The sequence below is a fragment of the Bombina bombina genome, chromosome 5 (assembly GCF_027579735.1).
Source record: "Bombina bombina isolate aBomBom1 chromosome 5, aBomBom1.pri, whole genome shotgun sequence".
Classification (NCBI taxonomy): Eukaryota; Metazoa; Chordata; class Amphibia; order Anura; family Bombinatoridae; genus Bombina; species Bombina bombina.
The window spans coordinates 594,405,845-594,425,196 of NC_069503.1; the positions used below are offsets into that span (position 1 = coordinate 594,405,845).

The 19,352-nt window shown below is 38.2% G+C and overlaps 1 long non-coding RNA gene across 3 annotated transcripts in view; it reads right to left on the reverse strand.

Moving 5' to 3' along the window:
• LOC128660628 (uncharacterized) overlaps nt 1–14,794 on the reverse strand; it is a 35,774-nt gene extending 20,980 nt beyond the window's left edge. For 2 of the 3 annotated variants that reach the window (XR_008402564.1, XR_008402565.1), the window contains exons 1-4: nt 14,724–14,794; nt 4,794–4,978; nt 995–1,063; nt 645–714 (exon numbers count right to left, since the gene is read on the reverse strand). This is a non-coding gene — a long non-coding RNA (uncharacterized LOC128660628). The remainder of the gene's footprint in view (nt 1–644; nt 715–994; nt 1,064–4,793; nt 4,979–14,723) is intronic. The other variant, XR_008402563.1, reaches the window with a different exon arrangement.
• Between the last annotated feature and the right edge of the window lie 4,558 nt (nt 14,795–19,352).

A 19,352-nucleotide genomic window follows, 5' to 3' on the forward strand; every position in this document is an offset into this window, starting at 1 on the left:
CTAAGTCAACGATCTACATCAGCTGCTCCGCCAGTCTCTACACTGGCTCCCCATACACTCCAGAATACAATTTAAAGTATTAGCCCTAACCTACAAAGCACTCAACAGTCTAACTCCCAACTAAATTTCCTCTCTTATCGTGAAATATTCCCCATCCCGTCCTCTTCGATCAACCTCTGACCTACGTCTCTACACTTCTGTTATCTCTACGTCCCACTCCCGCCTCCAAGACTTCACACGTGCTGCTCCTGTCCTCTGAAACTCTCTACCCAGCTTCATTAGACTGTCTACAACCTTGTATAGCTTCAGACGATCCTTGAAAACTCACCTATTCAGAGAGGCTTACCATCTCTCCTCCATCCCGCATCTGAACCAAACTAATACATGTACATGAACTGCCTGACTCACTGCTGCAAATACAACCGATTTAATAAGCTACGCCAACCTTATGTCTCTGCACCCTAAATCTATAGACTGAGCTCTCCGGAGCAGGGCCCTCTTCCTCCTGTACTAGATTTGTTTAGTTTTGTTATGTTTTGTATTTTATCACAAATCTTTGCCATTGTATACCCCTATCATATCCAGCGCTACGGAATTTGGCGGTGCTATACAAAAAAATAACTCTAAAAGGCAATAGCACTTACCTGTGGATCCAGCTGCAGGGCAGGAACAGCTTCTCGGGTGTGACAGATTCACCCTACTTCTGACAGGGACCTGAAGAAAAAGAAAAACAGAGTAACCAACCCATGATTTCTATAGAGGGGTAACATTTTATTTTGTCCTTTAAAACCAACAAAATCCCTAAAAAAGTAGAATGCTAGAACCATCAACATCTGCACCACCACATTATGTTCCAATGCTAACACAATACACAAGATAAAAAATAAGTCACTGATGTGGTCAGTGTGTTGACCATTTTAAAGAAAACGTGTAAACATTGACATTTTAAGAACTATAACTTGCATATGGTACCCTGTCAACAGCTCATTCTTACTTGGCATGATGTCACAAGTTCCCATCAAGGAATAGTTGCATGAAGGCGTTTGATCAAGTTCTCTGAAATCTGGAAAATAAAGAGGTAAAAACCCTTAGCGTAAGAAGCCAGACAACTTGATACTTTAGGCGCATCAAATGTACAAAGTTAGTTGCCTTTTCTATATCTGCATGAAAAAAAAACCACTAACGTGAAAAGTAAACAAATGTCTTTACATTCGAACAATGGATTAAGCCGTTGAACAAAAACAACATTTTGATTTGTGGAATTTTAGTGTTATGAAAACATACATAAATACTATACACATGCCCACGCATATGCTATGACCACACCCATGACAACGAGCACAGATGCCCATGGGCACACATGACCATGCCTACGCATGACCATGACCGTGCTCACATGCCCATGACCACATATATGACCATGCCCACGCACACATATATGACTATGCCCACAAATGACTATGCCCACACTTTCCCATGCCCACAAATATGCACATGCCCACACCTATGACCGCAACCGTGCCCACACATGACCATGCACACAAACATGCCCATGCGTACAGATATGCCAACACACCTCACATATTTAAAGCAATAATTAACTGTACGAATCCTTTCCACAGTTGAAAACCTCGACCTGCAAAACAAAAACCAAGTAAAATTCATGTACCAGATGAAAAAGAAGATTCCAGAGATCGAAAATAAAACCATTAATCTTTTTGTGACTACCTACCCAATTGCTAAGAATTTATAACACATGCTATCACATCATCACTTAAGGAAAAAGTGTGCCAAAGGCAATTTCCCTAACTATGCATGGCCAAAGGAACCAATTGCACTCTGCTTCCACTTCCCATGACCACAGAATGTGGGAACAGCCGCACTCTGCTTCCACAGCCCATAAACACAGTTGGCAGTCACAGAATGAAATGTTTGCTGATGCAAACACAAACTGAAGTCTTATCAGATGAGCTGATGTAGCTCATCCATCAAGGTTGGGCTTCTGTAACATACGGAAGATCCAACCGGTAAATAATTCTTTATTTGAAGCAATGAAGAACTGTAGGAATTCTTTCCACAGTTGTATATGCAGACGTGCAAAACAAGAATGAAGTGAAAAGTGATGGAATATACAGACAAATGGAGGGGGGAAATGGAGAGGCCATGCAACTTTTGGTAACTACCTACCCAATTGCTAAGAATTCACAACACATGCTATCACATCATCACTTAAGGAGAAAGTGTGTCAAAGGCAATTTCCCTAACTATGCATGGCCAAAGGAACCGATTGCACTCTGCTTCCACTTCCCATGACCACAGAATGTGGGAACAGCCGCACTCTGCTTCCACAGCCCATAAACACAGTTGGCAGTCACAGAATGAAATGTTTACCTGCTGACCATGTTGAGAAGACATTTCCCTAACTATTTCCCTTAGGCTCAGAGAGATAGCACATGAAGTAAACATTAACACTGGGTCAGCGCTCAAGCCATAAAAGGCATGAGCACCGGGCAAAGAAAATGCCTGATAGATCTAATTGAAAGTCTGTTTGCTGTTGCAAACACAAACTGAAGTCTTCAGAGGAGTTATTGTAGCTCTTCAATCCAGGTCAGTCATTTGTTACACGCTGAAGATCCAAATGGTAGTGAATGTAGGGGGGAGACCATTTATCTTTTGTGGAGTACCTACCCAATTGCTAAGAATTTATAACACATGCTATCACATTATCACTTAAGGAAAAAGTGTGCCAAAGGCAATTTCCCTAACTACGCATGGCCAAAGGATCCAATTGCACTCTGCTTCCACTTCCCATGACCACAGAATGTGGGAACAGCCGCACTCTTATTCCACAGCCCATAAACACAGTTGGCAGTCACAGAATGAAATGTTTGCTGATGCAAACTGAAGTCTTTTCAGATGAGCTGATGTAGCTCATCCATCAAGGTTGGGCTTCTGTAACATACAGAAGATCCAACCAGTAAATAATTCTTTATTTGAAGCAATGAAGAACTGTAGGAATCCTTTCCATAGTTGTATATGCAGACGTGCAAAACAAGAATGAAGTGAAAAGTAGTAGTAGTAATTAAAAGTATGTTTGCCGATGCAAACACAAACCGAAGTCTTCAGAGGAGTTATTGTAGCTCTTCCATCCAGGTCAGTCACCTGTTACACGCTGAAGATCCAAATGGTAGTGAATGTAGGGGGAGATCATTTACCTTTTGGGTACTACCTACCCAAATGCTAAGAATTCACAACACATGCTATGACATCATCACATAAGGGAAAAGTGTGCCAAAGGCAATTTCCCTAACTATGCATGGCCAAAGGAACCGATTGCACTCTGCTTCCACTTCCCATGACCACAGAATGTAGGAACAGCTGCAGTCTGCTCCCACAGCCCATGAACACAGTTGGCAGTCACAGAATAAAATGTTTACCTGCTGACCATGTTAAGAAGACATATCCCTAACTATTTCCCTTAGGCTCAGAGAGATAGCACATGAAGTAAACATTAACAATGGGTCAGCGCTCAAGCCATAAAAGGCATGAGCACCGGGCAAAGAAAATGCCTGATAGATCTAATTGAAAGTCTGTTTGCTGTTGCAAACACAAACTGAAGTCTTTTCAGAGGAGTAATTGTAGCTCTTCCATCCAGGTCGGTCATATGTTACACGCTGAAGATACAAATGGTAGTGAATGTATGGGGAGACCATTTATCTTTTGGGGAGTACCTACCCAATTGCTAAGAATTTATAACACATGCTATCACATCATCACTTAAAGAAAAAGTGTGCCAAAGGCAATTTCCCTAACTATGCATGGCCAAAGGAACCAATTGCACTCTGCTTCCACTTCCCATGACCACAGAATGTGGGAACAGCCGCACTCTGCTCCCACAGCCCATAAACACAGTCAGCAGTCACAGAATGAAATGTTTGCTGATGCAAACACAAACTGAAGTCTTTTCAGATGAGCTGATGTAGCTCATCCATCAAGGTTGGGCTTCTGTAACATACGGAATATCCAACCGGTAAATAATTTTTTATTTGAAGCAATGAAGAACTGTAGGAATCCTTTCCACAGTTGTATATGCAGACGTGCAAAACAAGAATGAAGTGAAAAGTAGTAGTAGTAATTGAAAGTATGATTGCCGATGGAAACACAAACTGAAGTCTTTTCAGAGGAGTAATTGTAGCTCTTCCATCCAGGTCGGTCATATGTTACACGCTGAAGATACAAATGGTAGTGAATGTATGGGGAGACCATTTATCTTTTGGGGAGTACCTACCCAATTGCTAAGAATTTATAACACATGCTATCACATCATCACTTAAAGAAAAAGTGTGCCAAAGGCAATTTCCCTAACTATGCATGGCCAAAGGAACCAATTGCACTCTGCTTCCACTTCCCATGACCACAGTTGGCAGTCACAGAATGAAATGTTTTCCTGCTGACCATGTTAAGAAGACATTTCCCTAACTATTTCCCTTAGGCTCAGAGAGATAGCACATGAAGTAAACATTAACACTGGGTCAGCGCTCAAGCCATAAAAGGCATGAGCACCGGGCAAAGAAAATGCCTGGTAGATCAAATTGAAAGTCTGTTTGCTGATGCAAATACAAACTGAAAGATTTCCAGATAATTGTTTCATCAAGGTCTCATATCGTCTGTAGCAGGATTGTCCGATTCAAGCAGCAAATCAGAACAAGAGGTAGAAGAATTGATCAGGACATGTTCACAACATTGAAGCATAAGATATAGGAAAGGCAACAGTAGCTCCAGTCTGTCCTTACCTGTAAGTTGTCCCGATAAGCTTGTAGTCTTCCACTTCTACGCAAACTTTGTACAACATATCATACACCACACAGTGTTATTGTATTGAGTGGGCATCATCTAGTGATAGAATTTCTTTTGTGAAAACAGCTGAGGTGAAGTGAGCTCTTTTCACAATATGGCCTCTCTCCTCACATCGTATAATCTGTTGAGAAAACAACAAAACAAAGCTTTTAGGTTTGAGGAGCAGTTACCAATATCATGAAAGATAAACCTACAAAGTTCTTTATACACTAATTCCCTTTCTACAGTCAGTAATCCTCTTCTTTTAAAGGGGCATATATCTTAATATATCGACAATTAAAGGGACATGAAAGTCAGAATTAAACTTTACTGGTTCAGATAGAGCATGCAATTTTAGGACACTTTACTTCTACAACCAAATTTACTTCATTTTTATGCTATCCTTTAATGAAACGCTTAACTAGGCAGGCTCAGGAGCAGCGATGCACTACTGTTGGCTAGGAGGTAATTGGTGGATTCACACGTGTGCATCTTGTCATTGGTTCACCAGATGTGCTCAGCTATCTCCCAGTAGTGCATTGCTCCTCTGGTAAGCACATAGCTACAAGCGATAATAAAATGCTAGACACAATAGAGTTTATGATTCTTTAAGCATTTAATTACAAAAGGTGCACAAATCAAACTTGATATATTCTGCACCTAAAATAATGATCTGTGGTCTCATGCATTAGGAAGTTGCCCATAGCTGGCTTAGGGTAGAGGAGGGAGAGAGGTTAGAAACCTTTAAGTATATTAAGGGACTTAATACAGTTGAGGCTAAAAGGTATTTTTCATCAGAACAAGGTGTCATGAGTTCAAGGATAGCAGGTTCAGAAGTAATTTACAGAAAGTGAAGAGGGGGCTCTAGGTTTTTGTTACAAAGCCCAGGTAGCAGAGCTTAATCCTAAATGGACGAGGTTCCCAGAACAAGCAGCAGTCAGGCTGGGCTACTCAGAGAGCTTCTTTGCACAAGGATTATCAGATCTTTATAACATATACCACATATCAGACTGAGTGCTCGTGATACTGCCATGTACGTGCGATGCTGGTGTAATACTTTTGGAGTAGAAATTGTGTTTCTCTGACCCTCGCAAAAGAGGCCAAAAAGCAAATTCTGTAAGCAAGGCTTTCTGAAAAATACTGCAACGCAAAGAGCTGGCTTAAAAGGACATAAACCCCACATTTTTCATTTATGATTCAGCTAGAGAGCATACAATTTTAAACAACAGTTTCACAACAATGTTAAGAGCACTAAATGGCAGCACTATGTCCTGTCATGTAGTGCACCAGACAAGAGAACAAAGCAAATTTGATCATTTTTTTAAATTGAAATCGCTATCTGAATCATGAAAGTAAATGTTTGGGTTTCATGTCCCTTTAAATAATTTGCAACATTTTGAAGAGAAGGGGGGGGGGGTAAGAGCCCTAGGTTACAGAATTGATTACGTCCTCTAGATATTGTGGAACAAGCACACTTATGACACAAAAACAGTGTGATGTTTCCTTTAAAAGGACAAGATATTGTAAAATTATATTCCCCTTAATGTGTTTATAATGACTTGTTATAAAATGCATAAAATGTTGAGAGATTTTAGATTTATTTTTGTATTTGAAATAGTTGGTTTGTTCTTTGAAACCACAACCCATCAAGATAGGTGGAGCATGCATGGAAATCAGATAGCCTTAAAGGGACAGTTAAGACTCAAAATAATCTTTAACCAATAGGTTACTTGCCACACGATTATGGGGGACATCGTTCTCCCTGTGCTGCAGTCCTCAGTGTTTATCCATTTAAAAAAAAAAAAAAAACAACTGACGTTCACACCAAAACATGGAAGCCTAACTCCTCCTCCCATTGTCTTCTTCCCCCGTAGCTTCTTTTCAAAATGTATCATGCGCAAAGTGGTATATATATATATATATTTTTTTAGAGAATGCAGTGGGGATCCGTTTTAGTGCTGCACCGGAAATCTATAACCTAACTCTCCTGTGCTCCTTCAGTTTTCGCGATTTGGAAACACAGGTGTGACACGTTATATACCTCTTCTTATTATTAGAGCTCACTCATCAGGTGGTATATGTAGGATGGGGCATTTCCCCCAGTGTTGGAGATGAAGAGAGTAATAAGTTCTGGGGGCACATAATCAAAGATGGGGCAGCGAGCGCTGACCTGTGAGAGGATCTCAGCTGAAGGGGAAAAAAAACATTAAACATAAAATTATACGCTGCCATTTATCACCCTACGTTCAGACTTTTGAAGTTTTGTTCTTTTGCTAAAACAGTTGTAGGTTTTACTATGACCAGTGCACAATGTCTGTGCTACAAATAAACTGACGTTTTGTTGCTATAACTCGGCTATGATGTGCTGGAGCCAGAAATTTTTTTTGATATTCAATAAATATTTGTCACAAGGACATAATGAGCTTCTGTTTATACTGTAAGTTACACCTGTTCTCTCATTTGTGATTAGCCCATGCACCACCGTGATATTGTTACAATAACACAGGCAGCAGCTACATGTTATTTTGTATAGAATTTATACTAAAATCTGCAGTTTCCCTCACATCACCCATTGGCCACCTGACTACTTGGTAATGCTGAACATTATTATCCCCATCTAGCTCATTTACCTCTAAATAAACTATTGTTATATGATGCAGAATATGACCTAACTGATAGTGATATCATCTGTAAAACTGAGCACAGGACACACAATGTTTTATTTTGTAGGTTCTTGATCTCCCCAATATATTTACATTTATAAGTTAATTTGCACACACAGATATCCTTTTTCTACCTGTTACTTTTTTTTCAAGAATCTGACACTCTCAGTCTTCAATAAACCGGTAACGCTATACATTCTATAAATATTCTGGCTCCAGCACATCGTAGCCGAGTTATAGCAAGTTACAGCCTATTGTGCAAAGGATGCTGCTAATTCCCATACAACTTTTGCAATGTACAGGGTTTTATATCATCTGTGCGGCGGTTTAGCGAACAGCATACATGAATATCCAGGACTATGCTAGCATTTTATTGGATGCAGTAAATGTTTTCTCCCTCTCAGGTTACTTCACATCTCTCCCCACATATATGTAATCCCTATACAGTATTCACTGTCTCTCTGTTTTATTTATCTTCAGCAAATATCCAAAACATCTACTCCGACATCTAAACTATGGCACATAATGACATTTAGCCTGTGAGCGCACAGGTGCTCATCGTGCAACATAGGAAACATGCCATGAATATTGCAGAGCCATGCCCCTTGCCCACTAACCATGCTACCATATATATCTATATGTGTATGTGTGTTGTATGTACGTGTGTGTTGTATGTGGGTATGTATGTTTATGTGTGTGTTTGTATGTATGTGCGCAGGGTGTATCTGCTTGTAAGTGTGTGTTTGTATGTATGTTTATGTGTGTGTTTGTATGTATGTTTATGTGTGTGTTTGTATGTATGTTTATGTGTGTGTTTGTATGTATGTGCGCAGGGTGTATCTGCTTGTGTGTGTGTGTGTTGTATGTATGTTTATGTGTGTGTGTGTGTTGTATGTATGTTTATGTGTGTGTGTGTGTTGTATGTATGTTTATGTGTGTGTGTGTGTTGTATGTATGTTTATGTGTGTGTGTGTGTTGTATGTATGTTTATGTGTGTGTGTGTGTTGTATGTATGTTTATGTGTGTGTGTGTGTTGTATGTATGTTTATGTGTGTGTGTGTGTTGTATGTATGTTTATGTGTGTGTGTGTGTTGTATGTATGTTTATGTGTGTGTGTGTGTTGTATGTATGTTTATGTGTGTGTGTGTGTTGTATGTATGTTTATGTGTGTGTGTGTGTTGTATGTATGTTTATGTGTGTGTGTGTGTTGTATGTATGTTTATGTGTGTGTGTGTGTTGTATGTATGTTTATGTGTGTGTGTGTGTTGTATGTATGTTTATGTGTGTGTGTGTGTTGTATGTATGTTTATGTGTGTGTGTGTTGTATGTATGTTTATGTGTGTGTGTGTTGTATGTATGTTTATGTGTGTGTGTGTTGTATGTATGTTTATGTGTGTGTGTTGTATGTATGTTTATGTGTGTGTGTGTTGTATGTATGTTTATGTGTTGTATGTATGTATGTGTGTGTTGTATGTATGTATGTATGTATGTATGTGTGTGTTGTATGTATGTATGTGTGTGTTGTATGTATGTGTTGTATGTATGTATGTATGTGTTGTATGTATGTATGTATGTGTTGTATGTATGTATGTATGTGTTGTATGTATGTATGTATGTATGTGTTGTATGTATGTATGTATGTGTTGTATGTATGTATGTATGTGTGTGTTGTATGTATGTATGTATGTGTGTGTTGTATGTATGTATGTATGTGTGTGTTGTATGTATGTATGTATGTGTGTGTTGTATGTATGTGTGTGTTGTATGTATGTATGTGTTGTATGTATGTATGTGTTGTATGTATGTATGTGTTGTATGTATTGTATGTATGTATGTGTTGTATGTATGTATGTGTTGTATGTATGTATGTGTTGTATGTATGTATGTGTTGTATGTATGTATGTGTTGTATGTATGTGTTGTATGTATGTGTATGTGCGCAGGGTGTATCTGCTTGTGTGTGTTTGTATGTATGTTTATGTGTGTGTTGTATGTATGTATGTGTATGTGTGCAGGGTGTATCTGCTTGTAAGTGTGTGTTTGCATGTATGTTTATGTGTGTGTTGTATGCATGTTTGTATGTATGTGTATGTGCAAAGGGTGTATGTGCTTGTATGTTTGTGTTTTTTATGCATGTTTATGTGTGTGTTGTATGCATGTTTGTATGTGTGTGTGTGTGTTTGTAGATAAAAGTGTTCTTTAGCAGACAAGGCAGAGGAAGACAAGTCTTTACTATAAGCTTTATATAGGAGGCAGTGAGCAGTTAGTTCTCAGATCAAAACACTCCAGTAACAGCGGTTGGAACATTTCTAACACTGTCTAGTTTCATGATGTAATATACATGGAGGGGGATTACATACTAAGATAGGAACGAAAGCAAAGAAATCTCATCAGGAAGCCTAGAAGTTGCAGTGACACAAATGTGATAGGATCAGAGACACCCCGGCAAATGAGTGGTAACGCTATAGATTCTATAAATATTCTGGCTCCAGCACATCATAGCCGAGTTATAGCAACAAAACGTCAGTTTATTTGTAGCACAGACATTGTGCACTGGTCATAGTAAAACCTACAACTGTTTTAGCAAAAGAACAAAACTTCAAATGTCTGAACGTAGGGTGATAAATGGCAGCGGTCCGTCACTGAAATAGGAACCTTCTTTCAGTTCCTTTTATAATGAGACTGCTAGTGACTAAAATGAACAAGTGCGCATGCGCAAATGGGCGTGAGCGTCGTGGCCGACACTCATGTCATTTGCTGTTAGAATCAGCCTCCAAATGATGTCAAGTTAGGAGGAGTTAGGAGTCCATTTTGGCTGTGAACAGCAGTTTTTTTTGTTTTTTAAATGGATAAACACTGAGGACTGCAGCACAGGGAGAACGATGTCCCCCATAATCGTGTGGCAAGTAACCTATTGGTTAAAGATTATTTTGAGTCTTAACTGTCCCTTTAATATATCACTTTCTGTACACACATACTTTATATTTTCTCTGTAAGTCAAAACCCAATATTAAGGACAATTGTAAGTTAACATTTTAATGCTTATTTTTTTTTACCTCTCCACTTGGAGTGTAATTTCTTCTGCTGGCTAGGTTTACACAGGTTTTCTTTAACCTCTACGTAAAGGGACAGTCTACTCCAGATTTGTTATTGTTTATTACCCATTACCCAGTTTTGCATAACCAACTGATTATATATTAAAGGGACAGTAAACCTTAAAAATGTTATATAATTCTGCACATAGTGCAGAATTATATAACATTATTTAGGTGCTATAGCCATAAAAGCATTTTTTATTTTTTTAATTTGTTAAAATACGGCGCTTTAACAGACCCGCTCTCTGCTGAGCGGGTCTTATTTTTAGTCAGCGCATCGGGCCAGCTGTATAGTCACAGCCCGGCCCGACCGCGCCATAAGACTAAGTGCAGCTCGCTCCTGTCACAGGAGCGAGCTGCACTTAGTGCTATGGCGCGGTCGGGCCGGGCAGTGACTATACAGCTGGCCCGATGCGCTGACTAAAAATAACAGACCCGCTCAGCAGAGAGCGGGTCTGTTAAAGCGCCGTATTTTAACAAATTAAAAAGGTAAAAAATGCTTTTATGGCTATAGCACCTAAATAATGTTATATAATTCTGCACTATGTGCAGAATTATATAACATTATTTTTAAGGTTTACTGTCCCTTTAAATATTACCTCTGTGATCACCTTGTACTAAGCCTCAGACTGCCCCCTTAGTTGAGTTCTTTTAACCGACTTGCATTTTAGCCAATCAGTGCTGACTCTCACAACTCACAGTAGTAAGCACAATGATATCTATATGGCACACATGAACTAGCGCTATCTAGCTGTAAAAAAAACCTGTCAAAATACAATTAGATAAGAGGTGGCCTTTAAAGGGACAGTCAAGTCCAAAAAAACCTTTCATGTTTCAAATACGACTTTTTTTTTTTTTTTAAATTCCAATTTACTTTTAATACCAATTTAGCTTTGTTCTCTTGGTATTCTTAGTTGAAAGCTAAACCTAGGAGGTTAATATGCTAATTTCTTAGACCTTGAAGGCCTTCTCTAATCTAAATGCATTTTGATAGTTTTCCACCACTAGAGGGCATTAGTTCACGTGTTTCATATAGATAACTGAGCTCATGCACGTGAATTTACCATGGAGACAGTTCTGATTGGCTAAAATGCAAGTCTGTCAAAAGAACTGAAATAAGGGGGCAGTCTGCTGAGGCTTATATACAAGGTAATTACAGAGGTAAAAAGTGTATAATTAGAACTGTGTTGGTTATGAAAAACTGGGGAATTGGTAATTAAGGGATTATCTATCTTTTAAAACAACAAAAATACTAGTGTTGACTGTCCCTTTAAGGGCTTAGAAATTAGCATGAGCGTACCTAGGTTTAGCTTTCTAAGAAAACCAAGAGAACAAAGGAAATCTGATAAAAGTAAATTGAAAGTTGTTTAAAATTACACACCAATTTATGAAACTTTAATTTTGACTATACTGTCCCTTTAAACATGCTATAAAGTAGATGTGACCCAGCACAGCTTTGTTCTAAACTGCAGAACACAAGACCTCAGCAAACCACTCTTTAGCCATAAAAAAGTGAATGTAGCTTGCGCCCGCTCTGATCTGGTAGCAAGCTACATTCACTTCTATGGCACGATCGGGCGCGCTGTGACTAGACAGCGTGCACGTGAAGCACTTTTGAGCAACAAGTAGAACCTTGAGCAGAGTCCAACATAGAAATAAAAAATCTGCAAATGCTTTAGTTTTAGAACGCTGCCGCTAAGATGTTATATAATTCTGCACCACGTGCAAAATTATATAACATTATTTTGTATGTTTACTGTCCCTTTAAAAGGTGCAGTAAATTCAAAATTACAACAATAACAACTTTCCAATTAATTTCTGTTACCAAATTTGCTTTGTGTCTTGGTATCTTTTATTGAAGAGTAAAAATAGGTAGACTCAGGAGTGTGCAGATCTTTAGTACTCTTTGGCAGCAATATTTTGCAGCATTATTTGTAGCTTTGTTATACAATGTTGCAAAACACTGCTGTCAGAGTACTAAAGACACGTGCACACTCCTGAGTTCTTATGAGCCTACCTTGTTTTACTCTTCAATACAAGATACCAAAAGAACAAAGCAAGCTTGATAACAGATGTAAACTGGAAAGTTGTTTAACATTGCATGTTCATAATAGTTTAATTTTGATATTACTGTCTCTTTAAATAAATAGAAAGGTTAAACAGAAACGTGCAAGACATGCTTAAAGGGACATGAAAACCATATTTCTACCACAATTTAGAAAGAGCATGCGATTTTAAACAACTTTCTAATTTACTTCTATTATGTAATTTGCTTTATTCTCTTGATATACATTGCTGAAAACCATATCTAGATAGGCTCAGTAGCTGCGGATTGGTTGCTGCACATAGATGCCTTGTGTGATTGGCTTACCCACCCATGTGCATTAATATTTCTTCAACAAAGCACATCTAAAGAATGAAGCAAATTAGAAAATAGAAGTAAATTGGAATGTTTAAAATTGTATTCTCTATCTGAATCATGAAATAATTTTCTGGGGTTTAGTGTCCCTTTAAACAATATGAACTTTACTGGATGGATTTAAAGTGATGTGAAACCCCAAATTTGTATTCCATGATAGGGGCAGGCAATTGTAAACAACTTTTGGTTTTACTTTTATTCATTTTTCTTCATTCTATTGGTATCTTTTTATAAAAAGCAGGGATGTATGCTTAGGAGCCAGTCATTTTCTGGAGCACTAGAGGGCAGCACTGTTTCCTGTCATGTAGAGCTCCAGATGCCTGAATCAGTAAATACATAGTGTAATTTACTAGCAGGCAATATATATATGCGCAATACAACCATTAATTTTATCTTTGGTTATTTCTATTGGATAATTCCAGAGACTTTATAAACAGATTTCTTACACTAAAAAGGTTTACATTTTTTAACAGAAGATTAAAAAAAGATTAAAGGGACATCCCAGCCAAAACTGAAATCCCTATAGACACATTTCAGTTTTGTAATATACATGTATTAGCAAAAATGTTTCTAATAAAAGCTAAAGCTGTTTTAAAAGTGTATTTAAAGGGACACTAAACCCAAAATGTTTCTGTCATGATACAGGTAGAGAATACAATTTTAAACAACATTCCAATTTACTTCTATTAGCTAATTTGCTACATTCTTTAGATATCCTTTGTTGAAGATATAGTAATACAAATGGGTGAACCAATCACACGAAGCATCTATGTGCAGCAACCAATCAGCAGCTACTGATGCTATCTATATATGCTTTTCAGCAAAGGATATCAAGAGAATGAAGCAAATTAGATAATAGAAGTAAATTAGAAAGTTGTTTAAAATCACATGCTCTTTCTGAATTATGAAAGAAAAAAATGTGGGTTTCATGTCCCTACATTTTAAACACAAGACTTGCTTAGAGCACCTAAGGAGTTTGTAACATCTGGTTATAACTCAGTTTGTTAATTGAATGACATGATAGCTCCACTCGCATTCTGAGCAGCTGCAGTATTTAAAAAGCTGGTGAAGTGAGAATATCTAGCAATGCTTCACATGCACAGAAATATGATATCACTAAAACAGAGATAACTTTTACTAGGAACATTTTTGCCAATACATTTATATTGTAAAAAATATACAAATGTATTCCAAGATGTAATTTATCTATGTGCATTTAAATTTTGTCCAGAATGTCCCTTTAAAAAAAAGCTGCCTTTTCAAACAGCTGCAACTAATAGCCTAATTATCACACACACAATACACAGTAGTCCATTAACTTAGTACAATGCATTTGTTTTAACTACAAAGCAGTAGCTAATTTACTTAAAAATTAATCACTAAAAATCACAATTTTCTTTTATTTGTAATCTCAGTTACATATCCAGTCAATACTACACAACACAACTAAAAGAAACTTCAAGAAATCTTTTGCAAAAGTGTAAGAACAAATGCATAGAGTTTAACACATTTTGCTGTAGACAATGCCTTTAAATGTTTCTGCAGTGTAAGCTAAACACAAACTATAAGGCATAACAAACAGGCAAGACATGAACATTTATACATAAATCTGCAGGAAAAGTTTGTTTTAACTTCTGAATAAATGATGCAAAACACACAATAACATCATATGCCATATTGTAGCAAAGTATTACACTGCTGCAAAACTCACCAGTAGTATATTCTCATTCAAATTTTGGCGCAATTTCTGCCTCTCTACAGGAAGTAAGACTCAAATGTAACCTTCCATGTGATCATGTGACATGCAGCAACCAATCAGAAATCAGATTTTTTTTTTTATTATTATTTTTTTTTTTTAAAACAACATTCTTTATTTATAATGTAACACTGCATGACTGCATGTTGCAACGTGAGTTTCTGATGAGACATCATTTTAGTATGTTTTTCTAGCAGATTTAAAGACATTAAGTTATATCTAAGGTAGTTAGCATTCAAAATGATTTTCTTCACTTTATGGCATTTTACTTGAGAAATTGGGGGGGGGGGGGTTAAAAGAAGGCTACTAACAACAATACTGCAGAAACAAAAAGGGGAACCATATTTTGGGTGTAAAATGATAATCCCTGTTTTCTCTATAGACCTCAGCCAGCCTACATATTTATATACATTTCTGCAGATTGTTATGTGTAACTGTTTACAATGACTTCTGTAGCAAACCCTGCTGGAAGATAATGTTCACACTGCACAGCTTTAAAGGTGTAGCTCACGCACTCTTAAAGGGACATACACACACCCTACACAGACTTTTAAGGGGCAATTCTAAGACACTACACACAGTCTTAAAGGGACATATTACAATAGGCACACTTAGTCTTAAAGGGATAGATGCACACACACAGTGTCCACAGCATTTAAAGGGACAGATCACAATATGCAATATGTGAACAGACCCAACCTTGCACACTCATAGTCATAAAGGGACAGGCAAAAAGTGCACTCAATCTTTTAAAGGACAGACATGCACACTCTCTTTCACATCCTTTAAAGGGATAGTGACACCACACACACACACACACACACAAAATCTTAATGATAGAGATGCACACACACCCAAGGCAGACAGCCTTAAAAAGAAAAGAAATCCAGAATTTTTATTTTATTATTCAGATACAGCATGCAATTTTAAACGACTTTCCAATTTACCTCTATTATCAATATACTTCATTCTCTTGGTTTCCTTTATTGAAGGAGCAGCAATGCACTACTGGGAGCTAGCTGAACACATATGTAAGCCATCACAAAAGTCATAAATGTGCAGCTACCAATAAGCAGCTAGATCCCAGCGCCTAAGCCTACATAGGTATTGTTTTCAACAAATAATACTAAGAGAACAAAGCAAATTAGATAATAAAAGTAAATTGTAAAGTTGTTTAAAATGTTATGGTCTATCTGAATTATGAAACAAAAACATTTGGTTACATGTCCCTTTAAATGAACACCTGACAGTCTTGGAGGGTCAAACACAAGTCTGTGTATTCTTCAGACTAGTACCAGGCTTCTCTCTCCTGGGCTCCTATTTAACAAAGGTCTGGCGGACCTGATCAGGTCCGCCAGACCTCACTGAATGCGGACAGCAATAGGCTCTCTGTATTCAGCATTGCAACAGCAGCTCTTGTGAACTGCTGGTGCAACGCCGCCCCCTGCAGATTGGCCGCCAGCAGGGAGGTGTCAATCAACCCGATCATACTCAATCGGGTTGAATTGCGGCAATGTCTGTTCGCCTCCTCAGAGCAGACGGACAAGTTATGGAGCTGCGGTCTTTAAACCGCTGCTTCATAACTGGTGTGTCTGGCGAGCCTGCATTTCTCACCACAAACACAGGCCCTCTAGCTCCATCCCGAGCTTGATAAATGGGCCCCCTGGACTCCTCTTCAAACATTAAAGGGACAAGAAACCCAAAAGTTTTCCTTCATGATTCAGATAGAGCACAGGTTTTCAAACCTGTCCTCAAGCCTCCCCAACAGGACAGGTTTTCAGGATTACCTTGGAAGAAAGCAGGTAAAGTAACTATATTTACTAATCAGCTGATTGTTTCACCTGTGCTCCAGTTCAGATATCCTCAAAATGTGGCCGGTTAGGGAGGCCTGAGTACAGGTTTGAAACCCAGTGAGATAGAGCATACAATTTTAAACTACTTTCCAATTTACTTTCTATTGTGCAATTTACTTAGTTTTATTGGTATCCTTTGTTGAAAAGAATACATAGGTAGGCTCAGAAGCTGGGTGCTAGCTGCTGATTGGTGGCTGCACAGAAATGCCTCATGATTGGCTTATCAATGTGTTCAGCTAGCTCCCACTTGTGCATTGGTGCTCCTTCAGCAAAGGATACTAAGGCAATGAAGCAAAATTAAAGGGACATAATACTCATATGCTAAATCACTTGAAACTGATGCAGTATAACTGTAAAAAGCTCACAGGAAAATATCACCTGAGCATCTCTAAGGAAGATATTTTACCTCACAACTTTCTCAGCTCAGCAGAGTAAGTTCTGTGTAAAAAGTTATACTCAGCTGCAGGTAAAAAAAAAACAGCCAATCAGCATCAGCAGTGCTGAGGTCATGAACTCTTTTACTGTGATCTCATGAGATTTCACTTAACTCTCATGAGATTTCATAGTAAACTTCCTTAAGCTGAATAGGGAAATAACATGAGTGCACGAATGCTCGCTCCTTCCGCTGTCCCAGGACAGATTTACTGATTTGTAGGGATGGGCGAATGTGTAAATTTTCGAATTTCGAATATAGAACAAATGTTATTTCCGAAATTCGAATTATAAATTCGAATGTCGATAAGAACGAATATTCTGTAAAATTCTATTTTCAAATGTTTTTTCAGTTTTCGAATGTGACATGCGTTTTCGAATGTGACATTCGATTTCGAATGTGCATATTACATTTCGAATGTGCATATTCCATTTCAAATGTAACTTCCTTTTTCGAATGCGTATTTCCGTTTTTGAATGTCACTTTCGATTTCGAATGTCAATTTCGATTGAAAATAAAAGATCGAATATATACACATTCGAAATTCGAATGTATGTATTCGATTTTTATGGACATTCGAAATCAAAATGGATTGCATTATTTCAAATATGACATTCAAAAACATTCGATTTAAATCGAATATTCGAAATGTATCAAAAATGTATCTTTTTGGCTGTGTTCTAGAAAAAAAAATTTTGCTGGGAGAAAAACAACTAATATCAGACACTTCAGAGCTGTGGGTGAGACAGGTTGGTTGTGGCATTGCTTGTTCATTTATTTGTCTAGCTAAGTCAAATTTCTCTTTGTTTCTGTGCTATTTGTTTTATTTTGTTGTTGTTTTTAAACACAGCAAGCAGCAAATTTAGTATAACAAACAGAAAACTTTTGAGGAGTAGTATATTTTTTATTCTTAGTTTAACTTAAAAAAAAAACATGTCTTTACCTGTTGGTGGTATCTCCCCTGGTGGGCAAGATAGGAGAAGTGCATCAGCTGCTGCTGATGTTGTTGCGGGTCTTAGTGATGAGGCTGCTTTTAAATCCTCAGTTAAAGATGGAAATGGATCGCATACCGCTGGTGATCCAAGTACTTCTTTGGCTGCAGGATTTGAAGAGCACTCATTCCTAACAGCTGTGGACCTGCAGGATATGTTTTCTCCTAATGTTAGTGGGATTCATCATTCTGCAGCAAGTCAAGGCTAGGGTTTTACAACCTTTGATATTGACTTCAGTGGGGAAGAATCAAGTGCCAAGTTTGATGATTCCGGGGAGAAGTTAAGTTCCACGTGAACTTCTTCTAATGTGGCGGCAGATGTCATCCACCATTCAGTGAATTTGGGACTTGATGCTTCTTTGCATGATGTGTCAGCTGACACATCAGATGCAATGGGGTCAGAATTAGTTGTGGTACCTGAGTGTGGTGGTAATTCCCAGCACTCTGGTGTTGCTGTGCCTGTGGAGGCCAGGGTCCACCGCCCAGCAACTCCAGGTGTTACAGGTACTATAGTTACTTCTGACAACACCGCTATTTCCACATCTGCCACTACCTTACCCTCTTCTGATGCACCGGTGTCTCTCACCGTGCCTGCTGAATCACAGCGCAGGCATGACGCTGGAGTTGGGAAATCCAGACTCAGGTCGTGGGTATGGGAACATTTTTGTATCCCTGACGGCTCCAGTGTAAATGAAGCACTGCAGGTGTAGTGTATTCATTGTGGGAGGAGCATTAAGAGGGGGAAAGGAGGGAGATTGGGCACTACTGCCCTTACGCAGCACCTCTCCACTGTGCACAAGGAGATAGAGAGGCCACGTCCTAAAAAAGGACGTGCAACTCATGGTGCTGACAGTGGAGAAGGAGCGAACTCCCAGGTGGTTGGAACCCCTCCTCCAGTTTTTTTTTGTTTTTTTAAAAAAATATTTTATTTGCAGTTTTTCAACATAAACAAAATCATGAATATAAAAGAATACATACTCTGTTTCAGATACATTGCATTCCGTTTGTTTCCACTTGTTAACCCCGCATTTATACAATAAAGCATCAAGAAAGATAGTTCTTGAATAGGTAGGCCTGGATGTATAAAACAATACATATGTGCTAATACATTAGGTTACTTGTTTCATAAATGGATACAGAATATTTGAACTATGATTAAAAACCTAACACCCTAGACATGAGCCTTCTATGGGTTGTTCCAGTAGTAAGGCTAAATTTGCCTCATCTACTCATCTACTGGGGTAATACATTGGAAAACAAGGGTACATTTAGAGAACAAAATAAATTCAATACTAACAAAATAAATT